Genomic DNA, 11048 nt, shown 5'->3' on the forward strand with positions numbered 1-11048 from the left:
ATTCTCACCAAGGTACTAGCCAATAGGATCCAACAGTACATTGAAAAGATTATTCACAATGACAAAGTGGGATGTATTCCTGGGACACAAGGTTGGTTCAACATTCACAAATTAATCAACATGATTCATCACATTAATAATAGAAAGAACAAAAACCATATGATCCTCTCAATTGATGCAGAGAAACCATTTGACAAAATACAGCATACTTTCTTGATTAAAACTCTTCACAGTGTAGGGATAGAGGGAACATATCCCAATATCATAAAAGCCATATATGAAAAAAAAAAGCAATATATGAAAAAGCCCAGAGCAAATATCATTCTCCACTGGGAAAAACTGAGAGGTTTTCCCCTAAGGTCAGGAACATGACAGGGATGCCCATTGCATCGCTGTTGCTCAACATAGAGCTAGAAGTCCTAGCCTCAGCAATCAGACAACAAAAAGAAGCAAAAGACATTCAAATTGGCAAAGAAGTCAAATTCTCTCTGTCAAATAAATAAATATTTCTTTTTTAAAAAGGAAGATGCAATTCATATATAAAATGGAATATTGGGGCGCCTGGGTGGCTCAGTGGGTTAAAAGCCTCTGCCTTCGGCTCAGGTCATGATCTCAGGGTCCTGGGATCAAGCCCCACATCGGGCTCTCTGCTCGGCAGGAAACCTGCTTCCTCCTCTCTCTCTGCCTGCCTCTCTGCCTAGTTGTGATTTCTCTCTGTCAAATAAATAAAATATTTAAAAAAAAAAAATAAAAATAAAATGGAATATTACTCAGCCATCAGAAAGGATGAATATTTAACATTTAATTTGATGTGGATAGAACTGGAGGGTATTATGCTGAGCAAAATAAGTCAGAGAAAGACAATTATCATATGGCTTCGCTCATATGTGGAACACAAGAAAGAGCACAGAGGATGATAGGGAAAAGGTTGGAAAACTGATTGGGAAGTCATCAGAGAGGGAGGAAAACCATGAGCGAATCTTAACTATAGGAAACAAACGAGGGTAACTGGAGGGGGGGCTAGGAGGAGGGATGGGGTAATTGGGTGATGGGCATGATGGAGGGCACATGATGTGATGAGCAATTGGTATTATACACAACTGATGAATTATTGAGCTCTACATCTGAACCTAATGATGTAATATTGCTGGCTAATTCAATTTAAATTTAAAAAAGAAAAAGAAATAAATATAAATCAGTCAATCAATCCTGAGAATTAAGTCACAGCCCTACTTAAAACTCTTCAATGGATTCTCATTGCTCTTGAAATAAAGACCAAACCCCAGGACTTCCAACAGACTTTGCCTACATTGGCCATCCCCATGCACCCTGCCCCACCTTATGCCACTCTGGCCCTTGCTCCCTCTGCTTCAGACCCCATGGTTTCTTCTAGTCATCACTTTCCCTCTGCCACAGGGTTTTTGTTCCTGAACACAGTATCTGAACATCTCTGTCACCCTCCTGCCCTCCCTTCTCACCTGGTTATGTGCCACTAGACTGCTGGTCTCAGGGCAACCTCTCCACAAAGTCAATGCCTATTGTGATATGCTCTGTAGCCATTACTACAGGTAAAATTTTACATTCTTTTGTGTGATGTCTTAATTTTTTTCTCTTCTGCCCATGTTTGCAATATCCATAAGAGTCAGAACTTCCTGACATGTTAGAGACACACAATAAAGTTGTGTGGAAGGAGGGGAAGTAGGGAGAGAGGAGGGAGGGAAGAAAAAGAAGTACATGAATGTAATCCTTCCTAATTAGATCAAAAGGTAAATTTTGTCAAGTATATCAAAAGCACTTCTATATCCAATTCTGAATTATTAGAATTCTTATCAAAACTGGAGAACATCTACCAAGCAATAAGTACTGAGCTACACCCTTCATGGCATTATTCCATTTAATTCTCACAATAGCACCATGGGGCAAGTCCTATAATTAATCTCATTTTACAGGTGAAAAACTTGGGGCTTAGGTAGGCCAAACAACTTGCCTGATGTCACAGGTAAGAAGTGGTGGAACAGTTTCAGACTCAGGGATATCTGACTCCATAGTCAACGCTCATTAATTTCCATGCCAAGAAATTCAAAGGAGAATTACATTAATTGATATGGACAGTTGGCATTTCTGGAATATCTCCAATAGCTTGCCAGGAGCTGATGGAATAAGCATCAAGATAGTTAGCTTTTCACCTCAGCAGGAACAGGCACCCCAGGGAAGGGAAGGCTGGAGCAGCATGACAGGCAAAGCACCAGCTCAGAAAGGATTCCTGTGGACTGACAGCTACTCATCAATCCTAAAAGGGTATGCTGCTCAGAGAAATATCACTTGGGAGTACTCAAGCTGAGATCTAAGTTTTCAGAAATGACAGGCACCGCATTAACCTATAGGAACAGGATAAAGAAATGGATTTGAGGTTTTGTGGTGATTTAACATGAATTCAGTCAAAGAAAATTCATCTTCCCTGTGGCTATTTTCATGTGGCCTTCCCTGAAACCGTATTTCCTCTAAAGCCTCATTCCTCTTAGTAAAATGATGCAGTAAGAACCTGCATGCCTTTTCAGTTGGGCATTAAGTAAGGGTGACTGGAATAGAAGTCTCCTATAATAGAACCTAGATTCTAATTACAGCTCCTTAACACCCTACAATAAATTGGCCAGGTCATTTATTCCCTTCATACCTCAGTCTGTGAAATAGGTGTAGTTCCTACTGTTACCTGGTCTACATGCATCATAGCATGGTTGGGACAAATGAGTAAGGTAATAGTTTCATAAACTGAGAACACCCATTCACGTGCTCATTATTGTTATTTTGTTATAATGAGGTTCCTCCCATCCAAGACCTACCAAAAGCAAGAGAGGCCATAGAGTCACACAGACCCTCAGGATAGAAAGACACTAAATTGTTTTAATAATGACAGGACACCTTTCTCCAAATAAGAAGCTTATGAGTCACAAGTGAGAAAATGATTTCTCTTGTGGCAATAAGTAACACCCATGAGTCACCTTCCACATTTATCTCTTAATCTTAAATCCCCTGGGACCAGCATCCATATCTCGGGCTGGAGAGATAGAAGAGAGCCAGGGGTTCTATTTATCCAGAATCCTGGTTAACCATGTGAAGGCACAACTGTCATTGTTGGAAATCATACCCAATACAAGTGTACCATTTGTTACGTCATCAGTATATTATAAAGGACTCTCTTGACTAGTCCCATGCTAATCATCAACCTTAAAGATGCAGAAGGTATAGGGCATTGAATTTAAACCCTTTTGATGGAAAGAATATACTCAGGGACTTTTTCCTCTCCTAGCATGATTTGTGGAAGTTTGCAAACAGACATCAATGTTGAGAGAATTTTACAGTGAATATCTGAGTAGTCATCACCTAAATTGAACATTAACATTTTAGAAAATTCATCTCATTTCGCACCTATCCATCCACCTATCTGTCCATTAATCCATCTGATTTTTGTATGTGCTCCAAAGTAAATCTAAAGAAGCTTACTTTTAAAAATAAGCCCAGATTAGGCAAACCACAAAAGTATATTTCTCTTCTTCAATAAAGAATTGGTGAAAATTGTGGAGTAGCTTCATCTTGCAAGGAATCTTAAGGGAATTTTGCTCTAAGAGAAAAATAACATTGTTAACTTTCTGGAAAATTAAGTCAAAACAGAATAAACATTGGACATACATTTATCTTTCACTGTTTTTCACTTACTTACACATTTATCCTCGTCATCCTCTTTCATTTGGCAACAGTTATTAAACCCCTACCATGTGTCAAGCATTGGGCAGATGATGTGAACGAGAAAGGCTGGATCCTGGTCTCTTGGAGTTTACATTCTGCTGGAGAAGACAGTCAATAAACAAGTAAGTGGAAGAAAAAGCAAGATTATGTACGAATATAAACTGGGTGTTGTGTAAGAGAATGATAAACAGGATGTCAGGGGAAATTGAGTGTGAGAAGATGTGAAGGAGCCTGCCATGAGATCCTGATAAGCAGAATAATCAGAAGTAAGTACAAGAGCCCTGAGGCAGGTGTTGGGGTCCGTTATCAAAGGAATGAGACTGAGACAAAGTGAAAGTTATGCAAAGCCTTATTCTATGCCAAGCATTAGAAGTTAGACTGACCAGCCAGGGGAATGAGACTGAGACAAAGTGAAAGTTATGTGAAACTTTATTCTATGCCAGGCATTAGAAGTCAGACTGACCGGCCAGGGCTGCCTCCGAAGAGAGCGACCCCCTCCCGATCTCACAGCCTGGTTTTATAGGGCATAGCCACAGACCCAAGGTACAAGGTACAGACCCAAGGTACGTGGCTTCTATTGTTAAGGCATTTACTCCTGGAATCGATACCAGGAACCAATACCAGGAACTACTGGGGCATTTATTCCTGGAATGAAGTCCATGGAAGTAAACAGCAATATGACTACCTAGGCAATATGGAGTCGCTCTGGCCAAGCAGGCCCTAATAATTAAACAGGTTTTAACATTAAATTGGCCCTAACAGCAGGAACAAGCTCCTGCTCAAAGAATAGAATGGGAGCCCTGTGAGATTATAGAATAGTGTGCCAAGTTCTCTCTTCACTTTCCTTTCAAATTCATTTCTTCATAAGTCTATTTCACCTTGGCTTTTCAGCAACATTCAAACATAATTTTCTGTTATTTGTACAAAACATTGTTTTCTCTGGGACATCTTCCTAGACTTAACTAACCAGATTAAGTCTTCCTTGATAAGCTCCAACGCCCTGTTCACCGCACTGATACAACTTATCCCTGTCTGTATATCCACCACACTGAAAATGCCATGGGAGCTGTTTCTCATCATTTTATTACCAATCCAGCCCACTGTTTGGCATTGAGTGGGTGCTCAGTAAGTGTCTTAATGAATTAGTTAGTTACAGCTATGGTACATAAGCCTGCAAAATTACACTGAGTCCACATTGAAAAAAATCTAAAATGCCAGGCTGGAATACCTATGCTTGGTTTAGTACACTACATGGATCCACAGGGAATCTTTGAGCTGGAAAGCAGTGTAATTGGAACTGGAATCTTGAAGGAACCTTCTGGAACCACATAAAGAGAAGATTGGAAGATCAGTGGCATGGAAGAGGGGAGACCAGCAAGATGACTAATTCAATAACTGGGTGAGAGATAATGAGAACCTAAATTTGGCTGGTGGGATAAATAATGAAATGGAAAGAAATAAATAAGACATGTTGTAGAGACCAAAACCATGGAATATGGCACATAATTAAACATTAGGGAAGCCCAAAGACAATTCAAAGTTCACATTGTACGTGGTGACATTAACCAAGGGGCAAGAAGTAGAAGACGGAGCAAAAGGGAAGGGTTGCTCTTAAACACCTTGAGCTTGTGGTACTGAAAGAAAATCTGAGTGGGGATGGCCAGCAGTAATTGGAGAAAACGCCCTTGCAAAACCTGGAAAGGAAGTAAGGGCAAAAGATGCCGACTTAAACACACTCCCCAGAGAGCTCACCGAAAAAGAGAGTAGAGGGGGAGACTTGCTTTGACAGAGCGTCTTAAGGATACTTTCAGTCAAGTTGGGGGGTGGGGCGCAGAAATATGGACCAGCTTACCAAAAAAAAAAAAAAAAAAAGACATTAGCTCAGTCCTTGCAGAAATATAAGGGAATGTCAGAGGCTAGGAAATGAGTCTAATACTGAGAGAAGGCATCAGAGAGGAAAGCCCATTGCATTTCATTGACATTTTTTCCATTTGCAAAGTTGAGTTCGGTTCATCTCTAGAAAACATAAAATATCCAGCTTGAAGAATGTGCCCTAAATATGTTGCACTATATTCTGAAAGGAAGGTTTGACTAATGTTTGCAAGTTTGCCATCATTCATAAAAAACACAGATAAGGATTTTATATTTGCATGCCACCCCAAAATTTTTCTATAATGGCACAGACATAAAATTAGAATATTCATATGAAACACAAGGGTGAATGGTATAGGATGCTCATCATGTAGGAGAACCCATCAGAAAACTCTGTGCTCCAGGCCCCACACAGCTGAACTGAGAGATGAGGGGATCAAGGTCACAGACTATCAGGGTGTCCCAGCATATCAGTTCTGGTTTACACCAGAGTTCTTGTCTACACCACTTCAAGGAAGATGTCTGGATTTCACTACTGGTCCTGCAGAAAGAAATAGGAAACAGTCCCCGCAGGTGTATCATTTATTGAAAGACTGAGACACTTCTGTATCAGTTGGTAAATAGCCACTCCACTCTACCCTAAGTCCTACCAACTCCCTCTCCCTGATGCCCCACTCCTTCTACCAGGATACACACCTCCACTTGTCCCAGAATGGAAGTGGGTGAGTGGGTGGGTGGGTAGTAATTTTCCATACCTTTCAAGCCCTTTCTGATGTGCCGAGGAAGTAGTTTATTTGCCAGACAAATATTCTACCCAAAATAAGGTTTAAACTCTAGGCTTCAGGTGAATTGAGCTTCACCATGTTCATGTGACCAACAAAATCTTCCAATTAAGAACAACCATCAAATCCACAAAATATCCCTACCTGGTGACAAAAACAGTCAATAATCTTTATGCTTCAGACAAGCATTCAAAACATTCCTGGTAACTGCTGCCCAGAATCCAACTGTCATACCACACGAGTGCTCCCTATCCACTGTGACCCAATAAACAAGTAGCTGGAATTATTAAAGCCTGTAACTTGGAACTCTGTTCAAACAACTGGAAAAGGTGGCACAAGAGTGGTTTGGGTCTCCTTCCCTCTGTGACAAATGCAAACACTGACTTACATTAAAAGAATTAGTGTTAACGATACATGATTTATTGGGAGCAGGACTAGGCAGAGCTAAAGAGAGAGAGAGTGTGAGGCTGTCTAAGCCCAATGGGGAGTTTCTAGCCAGAGTGATGCAGTGACCACAGCCCCAAACTAAGGTTGTCTTAACAGTTATGCATTCTAGGGGCACCTGGGTGGCTCAGTTTGTTGAGGATCTGCCTTCGGCTCAGGTCATGATCTGAAGGTCATGGGATAGGATTGAGCCACGCATCGGGTGTCCTGCTCAATGGGGAGTCTGCTTCTCCTTCTCCCTCTCCCCGCTGCTCGCTCTCTCTCACTCTCTCTCTCTCTCTCAAATAGATCAGCGAAATCATTAAAAAATAAAATAAAATAGAAGTTACACACCTACGAATTAACCATGTGATCATGAGTTTGCCCCTCCCTAGGGATTACCTCTTTTATTCGCAAATGACCAGTGTATTTGGGCTTTAAAAATACAACGTATGTTATGGTATCAGAACCAGGCCTGTCACTGGTCACCTTTCAGGAGCCACGGTACTAGCCTCCTGACTGTCCTCCTTGCTTTCTCTCCTCCTCTCTCTCTCAGCAGCAACCTTGAACTTGATGTCCTACCTGCCTGGAATCTCCCCGGTATTTGCACTAGAGGTACATACTTATCATCCTGGCCACCTTCTAGCCACTCCAATTCATTCACAGAATCCATGTGCCCTCCCCTACCACCATTGCCTGTCATTCCCTAACCACGAACCTGTTTTCTTTCCTTTATAACATGTATGCCATCTGAAATTGTCTTCTTTGTTGGTCACCTCATCTCACTAGAAAATAGGTTTTAATACAGAAACCTAGAAGAGTGCATCCTAAGTGAGTGAATGAATTTAAGTGTGTCTTTGCCACTGATAAAGTGGAAGGAGAATGGGAAAATGACATTAGCTCCTTGAGAGCAGTGATTTGAGCCTATTCGTCTACTGGTGCAGGCCCAGAGGTAGTGCTCAGTAGATAGTCCTTCTTGGGGGACTCCTTTTCTCCGCCTCAAGCCATCCACCACATCTCCCAGAGGTCCTGCAGAGGATGCAATTTCCTGGTGCCAAGCCACCAGCACTATCCAGGACAGCAGTTTTTGCAGAAGGAGTCTGATGCCTGCTTCAGAGGACCCAGCAAGTAACTGTGGAGACCCTGTACTGTGATTAACACAGGCTGCAGGCACATAGGATGTGGGCATGCCATTGTTCTGCCCTCAAGGAGTTGGCAATTTTATAAAGAAGCCAAGAGTGATATAAATTAAAAAGAAGGATAAAATTAAGACAGTCCAGGGCTGTCAAAAATAGCAGGAGCGAGCAGTTACAAGGGTGTCGCTGGGCATCTATGCAGGAGCTGCCTTTGCCACGATACAAGGTGAGGAGTCAAGGCAGGTAATGTGGAGGTGAGGAGCGAGGAGAAGGGGGGATAGGTGACAACAGCAGGAGGGCAACTGGCTGGGGGTGCAGCCATGTGGGGGAAAAGGCCCCTGGGGGAAGTGGGGAGGTGTGGGGAGAAGGGAATATGGGGTTTGCAGAGAAGGGAGCAGGGGTGTTAGGGGGCGAGCAGTGTGGGAAGGGGGCTGCCAGGCTCCAGAAGACCTCGCAGGAGGGCCTCCACAGGGAAAAGAGGTTGGAAAAGCTGGAGGCAAATGGAGTCTAGGCAGCAGAATTGGCCTCCCACCTCCCCACATCTAGGATTCTTACGTTCCCATTTGAGGGCTCGTCTTTCTATCCAGAGTATGTATGTGGACTTGGACGACTCCTGCTGGAGAATGGCATCCCCACCAGCCCCAGCTACCTGGCCCTGAACCTGCTGCTCCTGTGGCTGAGCTGGAAGGAACGCAGTCCCCACTGTCCTCCCCCACAGGCACTTTGCTGTAGATTACTGGGAAGTTCAGGCAATATTAATTATTCTAACACCAGCTAACATGTACTTAGCACTTACTCTGTGTCGGTCACTTACAAATATCCTCACCAAAATATTGATGCTATTATCCTCATTTTATAGGAGAGGAAACAGAAGAACAGAGAAGTTAACTAACTTGCCACGGTCACACAGGTGATAGGTAGTGGAGGCAGAACTTGAACCCAGGATGCCTATCTCCATAGCCAAGTACTGCTTAGGCACTGGACCAAGAACACATTCCCACTGCACTGGCAACAATACCTTCTGTGCTCTGACCTCTCTGCCTTGGATTTCTCTCATGCTAAATTAAGCTAGAGAGGGAGACAGGAAGGTAGCTAAATTCTCATCTGGCTCTGATATTCTAGTAATTTTCATACCCGGAGAGATTATCATGTACCTGTAGGTCCTCACATGCCCTCAAAATTTTTATTAATAATTTTCAATAGTATTTCATATCTTTCACCTACCAGAATGTAAACTTCCTGACAGGCAGGAACTTATCAGGAGTCCAAAATTTATCTCTTGCTCACTGTGAGACCCTCAGTGCCCAGAACGGTACCAGAATCAAATTAGGTATTTGGTGAATATCTGTTGAATGATCGAATAAATTGAGCTCTTCCATCTTTTGTAACAAAATCCCTTAGCCATATAGAAATTGTGAGGCATCAATCATTTTGGAAATTTTTCAATCCAATAAAGCTGGTATCATTCTAAATCTTACCTTTCCCTGTTCACAGAACATCTTAAATGATCCTGATGATATTATAAGCCTAGGAAATGCCCCTATCCAAAGGTATTTTTGGAATTGAGGGCCAAAGCCTACTACCACCTGACACAAAGAAGGTGACCAAAATGAATCAAAGCCAGGTCTGCATCCAGGTGAGCCTCACACTCTTTGTATATAGAGCTGAATGGAGCTGTAAGAAACAGGTAAATGTTTCGAGTGACAAGTATAAATGTGCCTTACTTATGCTGCCTTAATAACAAGCTAGACTGTCAGGAAAGAAGATATTTGGAGATGGTCCTCAAACTCATAGGAGTAAACAAGATGTAAATTCCCTAAAGGATAGAAACTTGGAAAAAAAATTTTAATGGTGTCAGCTGAGAAGTTCAATGCTATGCACTCAACTAAGCCCCCACTGTTTGAGATTCTTATGGGAATAGATCTTAATCCCAAGAGCTACTCCTCTCTCAAAGCTGGTAGACTCATTGTAGGGTGCCTGCTCATGTCTGCAGGAGGCTAGGAAGGACTCAGCTGACCTCAACCTGATGGACTCCAACTGGCCTTCCTTAGTTTAAACAGCTCAAGGATCAGCAGGTAGGGGAGCCCTGGTTGTTTGGATTCTGTTTGCTTTTGCACCAAACAGCTGGATGACCCTTTGTCTCTGCCCCTAAGGAGTGTTCCAGGGATCATTTACTCTGTGAGAAGTTCTATAATGGGGAGGAAGGAATCCAGTCTTTATCTCCTTGGACCCCTCTGGATTGGTGTTTGCTTTTCACCATTTTCAGTTTTGACCAAGCCCCTTACAAAGCCTTTTGAACTCCATTTTATGTGTCAGTTATACTAAGCGTTGGTTTTGTAGCAATGTCTTATATGCTTTATCTGTACTTTATTTTAACCTACTTCTTCTGTCTTCTCCTTCTCGGGTAAATGGCTCCACCATTCACACAGTTGATCAGAACAAGCATCTAGGAGCCCAACTTGGTTTTCGCTCTCTTTCACTTCCTAAATTCAAACCAAAAGCAATTTTCCTGTAAACTACCCCTTCAAAACAGTGCAACTAAATATCATTGTCTCTGTATCCCTTATACTACTCTAATTCAAGCCCCTGTTAACTTTCAAAAGAAAGATGGCCAAAAAAAAAAAAAAGAAAGAAAGAAAGAAAGATAGCATGAGCCTCATCAAAGATCTTCCAACTTCCATTCTTGCTCTTATCTAAGTCTAATCAGCAGCAAGAATAATCTGTCCAAAGCAATATGTCTAATGTCATTTCTCCCACAATGAAACTCTACTATGACGACTCCTTATCACACTAGAATAACATTCAAACTCCTGAAGGCTCTGTGTCATAAGGCAGTGCCCAGGTTTCTGACCCCATGTGTAACATGTCCCCTTCAGGCCCTCCAGCCCACTTTCTTGTCCTTGGAACACACCAACAGACCAGGTTCATTCCAGTTCCCACTTAAAAATTGTGCACTATCCTTTCCCACAGGTGGTTTTGGTTTTCCCCTGTACCATCTCTGTAAGGAGGCCTCTCCAGACCAAGGTGGGACCTCTTATCAGACACCATCACTCCACAGCATTTTATTTTCCTTAAAGCATTTACCCCTGTT

This window comes from Martes martes, assembly GCF_963455335.1.
Source record: "Martes martes genome assembly, chromosome: 10".
NCBI classification, from domain to species: domain Eukaryota; kingdom Metazoa; phylum Chordata; class Mammalia; order Carnivora; family Mustelidae; genus Martes; species Martes martes.